This window comes from Sminthopsis crassicaudata, chromosome 2, assembly GCF_048593235.1.
Source record: "Sminthopsis crassicaudata isolate SCR6 chromosome 2, ASM4859323v1, whole genome shotgun sequence".
NCBI classification, from domain to species: Eukaryota; Metazoa; Chordata; class Mammalia; order Dasyuromorphia; family Dasyuridae; genus Sminthopsis; species Sminthopsis crassicaudata.
Genome location: NC_133618.1, coordinates 193,877,160 through 193,889,478, shown reverse-complemented (window position 1 = coordinate 193,889,478; position 12,319 = coordinate 193,877,160). Strand labels below are relative to the sequence as shown.

At 33.7% G+C, this 12,319-nt stretch overlaps 1 protein-coding gene across 30 annotated transcripts in view; it reads left to right on the top strand.

Moving 5' to 3' along the window:
- MYT1L (myelin transcription factor 1 like) overlaps positions 1–12,319 on the top strand; it is a 693,632-nt gene that overhangs the window by 589,268 nt on the left and 92,045 nt on the right. The window contains exon 22 of one of the 30 annotated variants that reach the window (XR_012486139.1): positions 485–620. The exons of the other annotated variants lie outside the window; for them this stretch is intronic. The gene's annotated coding sequence lies outside the window, so the exon portion shown is untranslated. The remainder of the gene's footprint in view (positions 1–484; positions 621–12,319) is intronic. 30 annotated transcript variants of the gene reach the window in all.

The following is a 12,319-nucleotide window of genomic DNA, read 5'->3' as shown; positions in this document are numbered from 1 at the left end:
GTGCCCTAACTTTTATAAAAATTTAAAATTTACAAAGTGTTTTTTTAACAGTAGCCTTGTAAAAGTAGGAAGTATAAATATTTTTATCTCTATTTTATAGATGTAGAAACTGAATCTTAAGACAATTGGCTGGGAAATTTCAAAACTAGGGTTTAAATTCAGATCATCTGAATGCAAGACTAGAATTCTTTCCACAATACCTTGCTGCTTCTCACGTTCTATGTTCTAAAGGTCTTTCCAGCTCTAACATACTATGATCATATGAAATGCAAAACACACTTAGCAATTGCATATGCCATATGATGGCATACTCTACAATGAGGAAAAGTCCTATTGGATGCAAAGCAGTCCCCTTTAGGTAATACCCTTTGGACTGAGGAAGGTGGTTAAAAATGGGAATGTTTGTTGCCTTGAGTCCATTGCACTAGTCATCTTTCGTTTTTGTTTTTTTGTTTGTTTGTTTTTTTTGCATGGGTCCTTCGAGTCCAATCCCAATACTGAGTCCAGCTGCCCCAGCCTCTTGTTTAGCTGCCTCCACTGCTGCTGGAACGTGCATGTGCTCTGGCAGCAGTTTCCCATGGAACATCCCCTTAAATGAATGGGACGTCAGGATGTGCTAGGTACGTTCGGCCACACTGGACAAAAGCGTATTTGCTGGATGGGTCTGGTGCGTCATTCAGCTCTGCAGCGGCTAACAGTGTTGGCATTAAGGGGTCAGAACCAGACTGTACATTCAGATCCACTAACCCCTTCTCTTGCTGCGGGGAGTTACAGCCTTTGTCATTTGAGGGTGGGGGTGGGGAACTGATTAATTTTAAATGCTGTATGATTATGGTATAAAAAGGACCCTTTGGTTTAACAGTAATTTGTTTATTTTATTGATGTTATTGGGAGACAGGTGGTGCAGTGGAGAGAGCACTGGGTTTGAAGTCAGGAGGACCTGAGTTCAAATCTAGCCAGAGACACTCCTAAGCCATATGACATTGGGCAAGTCACTTAACCATTCCATTCCTTTCCACTTAATCAGTGCCTCAGTTTCCTCATCTGCAAAATGAGGATAATGATAGCACCTACCAGCAGTGTTGTTGTGAGGATCAAGTGAAATAAAATTTATGAAGTGCTTTACCAACTTTATAATATTATATAAACACTAGCTATTGTTATTGTCACAAATTATTTATAAGGATATGGGTATTGGAGCAGATAATTTCATGCAGAATGAAAAATAAAGTTGCCACAGCAAGGACTTTTCAAGTTCCTATAGAAAATACAAGCATAATCCTAGACTTTGCCTCAGTTCTGCTTAGGTATATTTTAAATCCTGTCTATACTTTAAGATTGGTGCTGTTCAATCTTTTCAATTGTCTGATTCTTCATAACTCCATTTGATGTTTTCTTGACAAAAAAAAAAAAAATGGAGATTATTGCTATTTCCTTTTACAGATGAGGAAAGTGAAGGAAACAGAGACTTGCCCAGGGTCACACAGCTAATAAGTGTCTGAGGCTGAATTTGGTCTCAGGTTTTCCTGACTACAGGCCCAATGCTCAATCCACTGCGCCACCTAGTTGTCCTCAGATACCTTAGTATACTTTAATGTTTAATTCATCAACCATGAATCATTCTCTTTAGTTAAAGTTAAACTAGATTTAATCTGATTCAATTCAACCAGCATTTATCAAGCACCTGGGCCAAAACAGGAAGGGGGTTAAATAGATATATAAAAGTAATAGAGAGTAGAAAGACCTGGATTCAAGTCCTGTCTGAAACATAAAACAATGGTTAAGACCCCTGCGTAAATCATAACTTCTCAGGGGTCGAGGCAGCCCCTTAAGACTAAAAATCAGAAATAGTTACTGATCTTCATTGGTAGAGGCAGACACACCAGGAGTTCCCTACATTTAAACAGATTCATAATGGGAAAAAGAAAAAATAAACAAGCAAACAAAAATTCCCTGTACTAAGCATTCTTTAAGCAAGGGATCTATATAGACAAAAGAAAAGCAGCACTTGTTCTTATGAAGTTTACAAACATCCAGTTGAGATAATTCTTGGATGGTATAAATTTTCTGTAGTTAACTGAGGTCAGTGATAAAGAAATTTGAAGGTGAACTTCATTTTTTCACCAAATCAACATTAAGCACCTACTCTGCCAGCCACCATAATAAATGCTGGAGAATAAAAACAGAAGATGCTGCTTTCAAGGAACTTGAATCCTTCTAGAGAAAACAATGTATACATATATAAATCTATAGAAAATATTAAGCATAAATTTATTCAAATTGAATACAAAGAGATTTGGATTGAGAGGCACCAATAATTTGAGGGACACAAAGACCTCAAACTCAAGGTGACCCTGAGCTCAAGACAATAAAAGCTTTGTTCATGGAATTCAAATACTCCCACTAATCCTCACCTCCCAAATTTCCATTAATTGATATTTCTATGTCTTTCCAACTTGTGATAATTAATCCAGATATTGAGGACCTAGAGACAATGCCAAATACTGCAATACTATCTGAATCTCTATAATAATAGTGATTATTGTTATTATAAATCCTGTTACTGTAAGAATACTGTTTGTGTTTTTGGATTTCTCATCTTATGATTTATATGGTAAGAATGGCTGTTCTTTATTAACAGAATACTTTGCATATAATTAATGTTTGTTGATTGCAATTACATTGAATCTTTGAGTAGTAAAAAAAGCACTAGATTTTGAATCAAAGGACTGGAATTAAATCCCAACTCTGCTACAATTTACAACTATTGTATCTGTTTGACAAGCTAAACTTAAAAGTCTTAGTTTCCTCTTCTGTCAATTAAGTGCCCAGATACTATGATTCTAATGAAAGTGAAACACATTTTTTATTAACCAGAATAGTCTATACCCTGACCACATCCAATTACAGGGAAAATTTGCACATGTAAGATGACTCTTTTTGATCTCCAATTAAAAAGAAATTACCTACTTGATCTAGAATTTTTTTTCGGAGTTTATTGCCTCTGTACAGAAATACACCAAAATACTGTTCTTCAGCCTTAAAACTATTGCTTCTTCCTCCTTTACAATGGAGAAGTAAGAAGTAGAAGTAGAGAATTTCTAAGGTATCTTTAAGATCCAACATTTTTTTCCTATGGTTTTGCCAAGGAAAAAAAAATAAAATAAAAAAGCAGGTTGCCTTTACTATAGGTGAAACACTTACACAATGATTTCAAGAAGTATTTCAAGGAAAATGACCCCTTCTTCCAGACAATACATCCTCCTAATTAGTTGATAATTAAAATTCTACCATTAGCAATTCATTCTTTTGACTTGAGAACTTGATTTCTTTTTAAATTAAACACCTAAAAGAGGGCATAAGCATCTTCAGATTTATCCAGGAAATTTAGTTCAGAAAGAATGAGTTGATAAATTTTTCTCCTGAAATTGAAAGGCAGGAGAAAGATGAGACACCTGAGTTGGAAGTAAACCCTACCAAAGAGAGAAAAGGACAGAGAAAAGAAAAAATCGAGAGAAATTTCACCAATTGTACCATATTGCCTTTGGACCAAAGACAGGGTAAAAATAATGAAAGAAGAATGGGTGTTGTTTATGTAAATTATGAAGTCCCCAGAGAAAAAATTAGGGTACTTTTTTTTTGTAAAAACAATTTACAAAGGTTTTCAATTTGTTTGGATTTTAAAATCTGATCTTGAGAAGTTAAATAGTCAATCTGATATAGAGGGAAAAAATTCATATTTCAATTTAGGCCATATCTATTTAGTTAAAGTGAAATGGATAATTGGGCCAATTCCCTAGATCAGTAGTCTTCAAAATTTTCTGATTGTTCTCCATTTTTGATCTAAAAAATTGGACTTGATCTCATAAATAATATTTATTTATAAATTATGTACTAAGAGGAAGCATGTTATATGTGTGGAGAACTGGCCTGCAAGTCAGGAAAACCTGGGTTCAAGTCCTACATACTAATTGTATACCCCTGAACAAATCACTTAACCCTTAATTTTAATAGACAACTGCCTAAGACTATCAGCTGCACAGAAGATGCCAATGTCTGTAGTAATTTAAGTATCTCCCTGAGAGCTCCCTATACTAACAAAATCCAAACCACTAATTATATAGATTATAAAATTTATATTTAAGTTTATTTTTAAATGAGATAAAGAGGAAATAAATTTGTGATTACTATAATAATGATTACATTATACCAATATTTCATTATAAAATTATAACATTTTCCTACACTCCATGGGAATTCCCTGAAGTCATAAGTAGAGGAGGAATATGAACAGATTTTATCCCTTTGGTAAAGGGAGGAAAGGAAAGCAGGATGTATTGGAGAATCACTTCTCAGCTTTTTGGCTAAATCCAAATGAGGATTAATTGAAGAGGGAAGAGATATTAGGTAGGAGAATAATTCGGAGGCTGTTGCAATGTTCCTGGCTGCATAAGAAGAGGGCCAGCACTGAGATGGTAGCTGTGTGAGTAGAAAAGTAGAAAAATGTGATAGGAGATGTGGGATAAAAATGATAAGATTTGATTAGATATATGAGGTAAAGAACAATGAAGAGACAAAGATTACCCCAGAGTTATGTGTCTTGGTGATTGGAAGAATGGTGGAAACTTCCAAAAAATAATAAAGTACAGGAAAGACATTGTTGTTGGAAGAAAAGTGATATAATGATATTGTAATTCATCTGGATCTGCTCAGTCTTTGAGACTCATTTTGTCCCACCCAAAATGAAGAGGAAATTAGGGGAGAAAAGAGGGGAAGTCTCCTTGATTATAGACAGGGGCATTTGTCACAGCTGTCAGGTAATGTGAAGATTAGAGAGATGTTTTTCTTGTGGTACCTACTCTGGTTGCCTACATAGTAATTGGGTTATAACTGCTTTGAAGAGATAATGCAAGCCCCAAATTTGTCTGCTGAGGGGAAGGTGGGATCCATCTTTCCAATCTGCAATTGTTCTAGTAACATACTCTTTGGGACCAGACCTGGCTCACAAAGGGAGGCCTCAATTGAAGCACATTGTTTAATATAATCAAATCAAACAAGAGTTTTCAATTAAAAATATCAACACACATAACTTTGCTGCTTATCAGCTGTGACCTTGGCAAATCACTTAACCTCTCTGGGCCTCAGTTTCCTCAAAAAATTAGGGTTTGGCCTAACTCTAAATCTGTATGGCCCCTTTGAGGGCAGTTAAATTATATCTTTTTTCCATTTTACTTTGTTAGGGTAGAAGAGAGCCACATTTATCTTTTTTTTTTTTTTAATTTCAAAATATATTTTACATATATTTAATTTATACTTTGTATTTTGTTCTGTTTGAGACATAACAAAGGAGAGGGCAGGATATCTGTTCTGATTAAAGTAACTTAGTAACTGTGTCTCATTATTCAATTGACCCTCAGTTATTACAATAATTTATTGTTGTTTGATCTAAAGTTCCAAATACTCAATTGAATTCTTTTCTATCCTTTTATTTATTTTTCTGAGTCTCTAAATTAATTAGGATCAAATCCACAACTAGAGAAGAGCAGTGCTTTGCCATGGAGCAATAAAAGTATTGTGAGCACTGTTCTGAAATATTTTTTCCCTCCTTTCCCTAGTCTTGGTTGCCTTGTCCCACAACATATTTCCTCTGCCCTTGCAATTATACCGCCAGGGAGTCCTTCCCAAAATCCTCCCATTTACTCAGATGCAAAAATTGCTGGTTAAGTATATGTTGGAAATGGCTCCTTGAAAAATCTTGTCAGATTCTGTCTGCTTCTCATTAGATTCAATTGATTCAAATACATAATTATAGCAAAAACTCATGTTTCTCTAACAGTTTAAACTTTGGAAATTGCAATCTCTATATTAAGCCTATGAAATAGACAATACAGATATTATTTCCTCTATATTTCACATCTGAAGGAACTGAGGCCCAGGAAGCAACAAAAACAAACTTTTCTAATTTTACCACTTTTTAAAAAAAATTGAACCAAGAATGAGGATGAAAATTGTAAATCAAGAAGATAAGTACTGCTTACATTAAATTGTGAGACTAATTTTTTAAATCTCAAAATAGCAAAGATTTAATAATTGTAAATTTTATTTGAATTGGGTTGATGATTGCTAAGATTCCTTCTAATTCTAAATCTTATAATACTAAAATAATTAACTACTAATGTTAGTTGAATCTTTAAAAAAAAAAGCTTTATTGATACTTTAAAAATATTGCTTCTATTTCCTAATATCATTCCCCCAAATACAATGCTTCATTATAAAAAAGAATACAGGTAAGCAAAATAAACATATTGACCATGTCTCCCTGTATTCTTCATTCCCTACCAAGTTTACCACCTCCCTACAAAAAGGAGAGAAGTATATCTCATCAATAATCTGTAGCTAAAGGTGATCATCATACTGATTTGAATTTTGATGACTTTTATTATCATGTCCTTTTCCACCATTATGGTCAGTTTGTATAACTTGTCCTTGGTTATTCTTATTTTGTTTTATATCAATTCATCCAAATTTTTTCCAAGTTTCTCTGAATAATTCCTATCTCTTGCTTCTTATAGCCTATCTGAGCTCATGCTATAATTTCATAGTCATTCATTCCCCAATTAGTAGTAACTGCTATGTTTCCATTGAATTTGCTACCAAATAAGTAAAATTATGAATATTTTATCTTGGACCCCTATCATTAATCTCCTTGAATTATGTGTTCAATAGTGGGATTATGGAGTGAATGAACTTGAATAATTTAGTAACTTTTCTTACAAAGTTTCAAATTGTTTTTCAGAGAAGTTAGATTAAGTCACAGCTATACCTATTTTACCATAACCCTTTCAATATTGATTATTTCCATTTTTGTCATCTTTGCTTAATTTGATGGCTGTGAAGTAAAACCTCAAAGTTGTTAGTTTTTTAAATTTGCATTTATCTTATTATTTGTGATATGGAAATTTTTATATGATTACCCAACTAGTTCAGCTCCTATATTCTCTGTGTCCTATTATGTTTTTATTTATTTTGTTAATTCCAGATTTAAATCTGGAAAGGCCTGAAGAAGCCATCTAGTTCAGGCTCCTAATTTTAGGATATGCAGCTGAGGTCCAGAGAAATTGAGAAATTTGCCAGAGATTACAAAGGCAGCCTGTAAGAAGCAGTGCTTGGATTTGAATTTGCACATTGATTCCATATTGAATGCTAATAACTTTTATTTCTTCTTTTAAAAATTGTTTGTACAATTACTTAACTTCAAAATGGCCCATAAGAGATAGATAGAAAGAAAGAAAAAGAAAGAAAGAAAAGAAAAACTGATGAAGATATACCATATGTATGTATATCTACACATTTATACATATATGTATCAATTCTTTACATATCTAAGATATCAGACTTTTATCAGAGATATTTGATATAAAGATTAAGGTATTTGTTTGATTCCTGAATCCATTGTAAAGTCTCATATGAATAGTAGTATAACAGAAAATTCACTAGTTGTATAATCAAAATACATGAATTCTTCTTTCCACTCAGAAACAATCATATCTGCTTTTTTTGATGTTCTATAATTTCTACAGAGTGGAATGTGACCTGATCTTGGACTTCTTCGGAAGGAGTTAGTCATTCAAATGACCCATTATGAAAGAGTTTCATCTATAAGACCATGACACTGTATGGATCATGTTCCAGTTTTTAAAATGTACTTTTAACATCTACATGCAAATAGCTGATGGTTATTTCTGAGATTATAACAATAGCTGATGTTTCTATAGCCCTTTGAAATTAACTAGTTACTTTGTCTACATTATCAAAGTTTTGACCTATATTAGGGTCTTATGAACCCTATGATATATAATAGTAAATGTCATATCTTTAAGTAATATACTCCCAAAGCATTGAACATTAATTCACTAATCTCTATAAAATTCCTTTTTAGAAAGAAAAATGGAAAAAAAAGTTTTTACAAGACAAGATAGAGTAGAAATTATTCTAGGTCTTCCTCTGAATAATTAAACAGTAGTGTAAATGAAGTTGCCAGATAAAATAAATTATGGATCTGTAGCTAAGCAGGTTAGATATGGTATATTTTGGAAGAGAAGTGGACTTAGCTCAAAAGACCTGGGCTAATGTTCTAACTTCACCTGTGACCCAAGGACAACTTACTTTTCTATATTTCAGTTTTCTCATCTGTAAAATGAGGGTATTGAATAAGATGATCTTGAAATCCTCTCTAACTATGGACATCACATGCTCCAAAATCATAAAGAGGTAAAATGACTGAAAAACAAATCAGAGATGGATTCAGGAACTGAGCTGAATTAGAGTCTAATCCAAATATCTGATTCTTACTTTTGCCACCCCTTATGTATGAAAATATGAAACTATTCTTTTTTTATACACATCCATGCAAATTATTTTAGATAATGCAGTGTTTATTATTCTCTATATAAGGAAATCAGCTCTTTATAATTGTGTGCTTGATGGGTCCCTGTCCAAATTTAGGAAGACATTTAAGTCTGCTAAAAATCAAAGTCAACAAACTTTTACACCTATGTAAATATCAAAGTACTTTTGACATTAGATAATCAAAATAAACCAAATAATAGATCCATTGGAAAGCTCTTTTAATATATACTTATATAACCATGCTTGGATAACTTTTCACAGAAACCCACAGAAGGTATTAAGAATCTTCTTTGAAATATGAGGCAGCACCTTCCTCTGTTCTTTGTAAAGATGGGAAATTGTGGATTTGGAACATCAAAAATAATGATGTATTTAGTTACTTTTAATCATTTGATTTTTTTCTTTCTTTTTAATCTTTGGTATACCATATGCCATAGGAGATAGGAATTCAACCTGAGTTCATTGGTATACAAAATATCTTAATGAAGAAACTACCTCTACCAATGTAGGACTTGACTTTTCATTGTCATTTATCATTTTAGAGAGCTGACAAAGCACTGAGAGGTTGTGACTTGTTGGGGTCATGCAGCAAAAATGTATTGGAATTGGGATTTGAACCTAGGCTTTCCTAGTTTTGAGATCTGTTCTCTGTCCACTATGCCATACTGCCTCAAAAATATAAGAAAAAATTAAGAGTATATTTTAAAAATAATTTGTTTTCATAAAAGATAAAATTCTAATTACCTTAAATTAGTGATGACAAACTCAAATAGAAATTTTTGTTGCATGTGTATAGAACTCATCATGACCTCCTTTATGGTTTTCTTGTCAAAGATAGTATAATAGTTTGTCATTTCCTTCTCCCACTCATTTTATAGATAAGGAACTGAGGCAAACAAAGTTAAGTGACTTAGCTACAGTCACACAGCTAGTGGACCTGAGATGTGAACTCAAGATGTGTCCAGTGCTCTGTCCACTGAGCTACCTAGCTAAAATGGGGGACAATAAACTATACATAAGGACTCCTCCTTGCTGTATATTGAGTTAGAAAACTATATCCTCTGTGTTCTATTATGTTTTTATTTATTTTGTTAAATATCTCTCAATCACACTTTCATCTGGTTCAGGCTGTGCACAGGAATGTTTATGGGCAACGTGTAACCCTAGAGCAGACTGTTTGACTCTTCAGACCTAAATGGAAGCTGGAATATTCCTGTGAAATATGTGTATATATACTTGTGAATGTGTGATTGTGCTCTTGAGATCATGAATTTAGGGCTAGAAGAGATTTGAGAGGCCATATAGTCCAAAGTGTTAGTTTGCAAATGAAGAAATTGAGTCTGAGAGAAATGACTTGGCCAGAGTAATATAGCTAGCAAATGTTAAAGACAGAATTAAAATTTAAGATTTCCCAACTCCAAATCCAGCACTCTGTTCACCATACTAACTCATGAGAGACATTTCCAGCCAGATTATTGCTCTTATTTTTTCTACCTGAGAATTTAATTGGTTATAAATGGTACAAATAAAGATATTAGAGAAGTTACCCAAAGTCTATGGCCATAAGCCATTTAGCCATAATTCAGGCTAAATGAAGGTAAGATCAGAAGCAGAGGATTATTCTTCATCCTTATCTTTAATTTCCTTATAATGGCTATACAAATTTCAAGGTTGCTTAATTCAGCTTTCTTTTCTCAACATTTTTTTATCCCAACCTACTACAACCTTATTTTATAGGTAAAGAAACCAAGTTTGGGAAAAAATAATGTTTTGTCATTCTATTTGTTTTGAAGAGTATTCAACTTAATAAGTATCCATAAGATTACAGAAGGCAGGATGGAACAACAGGTTGATAGGTGAAAGACTTTTATTATGTCAGTGTAACCATGACACTACCTGCTTGGTGTTGGACATGTCATTTAAACTCTCTGGACCTCAGTTTATCACTGAGGTTAGAGTACATAATTCCCATGGACCTGTCCTGTTTTAAAACTATAATCCTAGGACAGAGTTCTTCATCTATCATATTATGGACCCCTTTGGCAAACTGGTCAAATCTTTAGATTTCTCAAATTAACTTTCTTTAAGAATTCATCATTGAAGGGCATGCTAAATTTTAATTGCAGATTTTTGAAAATAAAAATGATTTTTTTTCACATTGAAGTTAACAGACATTTTATCAACCCTTTGTCAGTCCACATACATCAAGGGAAGAGCCCCTGTTCTGGAATGACAACTAGAGGACAAAGGGAATACCCAAATTGAAATTAGTCTTTAAGAAAAAAAAAAAAAAAAAAAAAAAAAAACACTTTCCTGTGCTGGTCCAACTGCCTTCATGCTGAGAACCTGCACAAGTTTTCATGAGAGACAAAGAGGGGGCAGTTTCTATGGGAACACAGCTAGCTTCATCTGCTATTTCCCAATGCAAGCTGCTCAGTACAAACTACTAAAGCATCCTCTCCACAGGAGACCAGGAGTAATCACATGTAGTCCTCATTTTTCACAGGGGATGGCCATGCCTTTGAAAAGCCAGATGCAAATTGAATTTTTATAAATAGGTATTAAATACATCAGTATAACTCACTTTAAGGATAAAGAAACACTGATGTAAATATTGTTCTGAGCTAGAAAGCCTTTGGGAATCCAAATCACCTCCTCAAAAGCAAGATGCAGTTGAGAAAGGATCTGCCTTTGAAGCCTGGAAGCCCAGAATCCTCATTACCTTTTGACAGAGGAGAGTAGCTTAAACCCATTAGGCCTTAATTTCCTTACCTATAAAATAAGGTTATAGTAAATGATTTCTGAGGTCCCTATAGTTCTAAATCTATGTACTATTTTATATGATTAGAGTTTGGGATATTGTTTGTTTATTTGTTTTAATACAGACTTTCCTGAAATACAGAAATTGAGAAAGGGAATAATATCTTGAATGCTAAAGTCCATGTGAATGCCAACAATCTGAAATTTTCAATAGGTATGCTAGGGACTTTGTTGGAGTCTAATGATTCTATGAAAAAAATGAAACTGTATCTGCCTTCAAGGGCTTTGTTGTCCATTGCATACAAATCTTTATGACCCTGTGGACCACAGCATGCCAATATTGTCCATGAGGTTTTCTGGCCACCAGAGCTGGAGTGGTTTGCTATTTCCTTCTTCAATGGAATAAGGCAAACAGGAGTTTAAAATGCCCTACCCAGGGTCACACAGCAATTAATTATTTGAGTTCACATTTAAACTCAGCTCTTACTGACTCCAAGCCCAGCATTTTATCCACTGAGCAACCTAGATGCCTCAGGGACTTAACATCCAAAAAAACTAGGTTATGGGATAGGATAAAGGAATAATTCCAGAATTTAGTTCATGTGCTCCAGAAAAACAAGACTTACAAATTTAAAGCTTGAAGGGATTGTAGAGATCATCCAGGCTAATCTCCTCCTTTTACAAATGAGAAATCATAGAAATTATGGATCAAAAACAACAACAAAGCAAAGTGAGAAGTTAACAGTTACTAACAGGAAAAACTAAGATTAAGTCCTTATTTATAAAATGAATTGGAGAAGAAAAAAGTACCTTTACCAAGAAAACTCTAAATGGGATAGATTTTCTAGATAGGAAAGCATAAGAGTAGAAAGTCATTTAAATACCAAATGGAGAAGTGTACATTTGATCCTATATGTAAAGGAACCATTGGGGTTTTTTAAGTAGCAGAAGAACATGGTCAGACCTATACTTTAGGAAAATGACGTTAGTGGTTTTGTATAGAAGAGATAAGAATAGACAGAGATCTGAGGCACGCAGGCAAGTATCCTTGGCTCCTACTTCTACTTGCACCTCACTGTTAGAAGGTGCTAAAGATAGATTACTGATCCTTAGAAATAAGTGTTCCCTGGTTCTGAATGAGCTAAGGGCA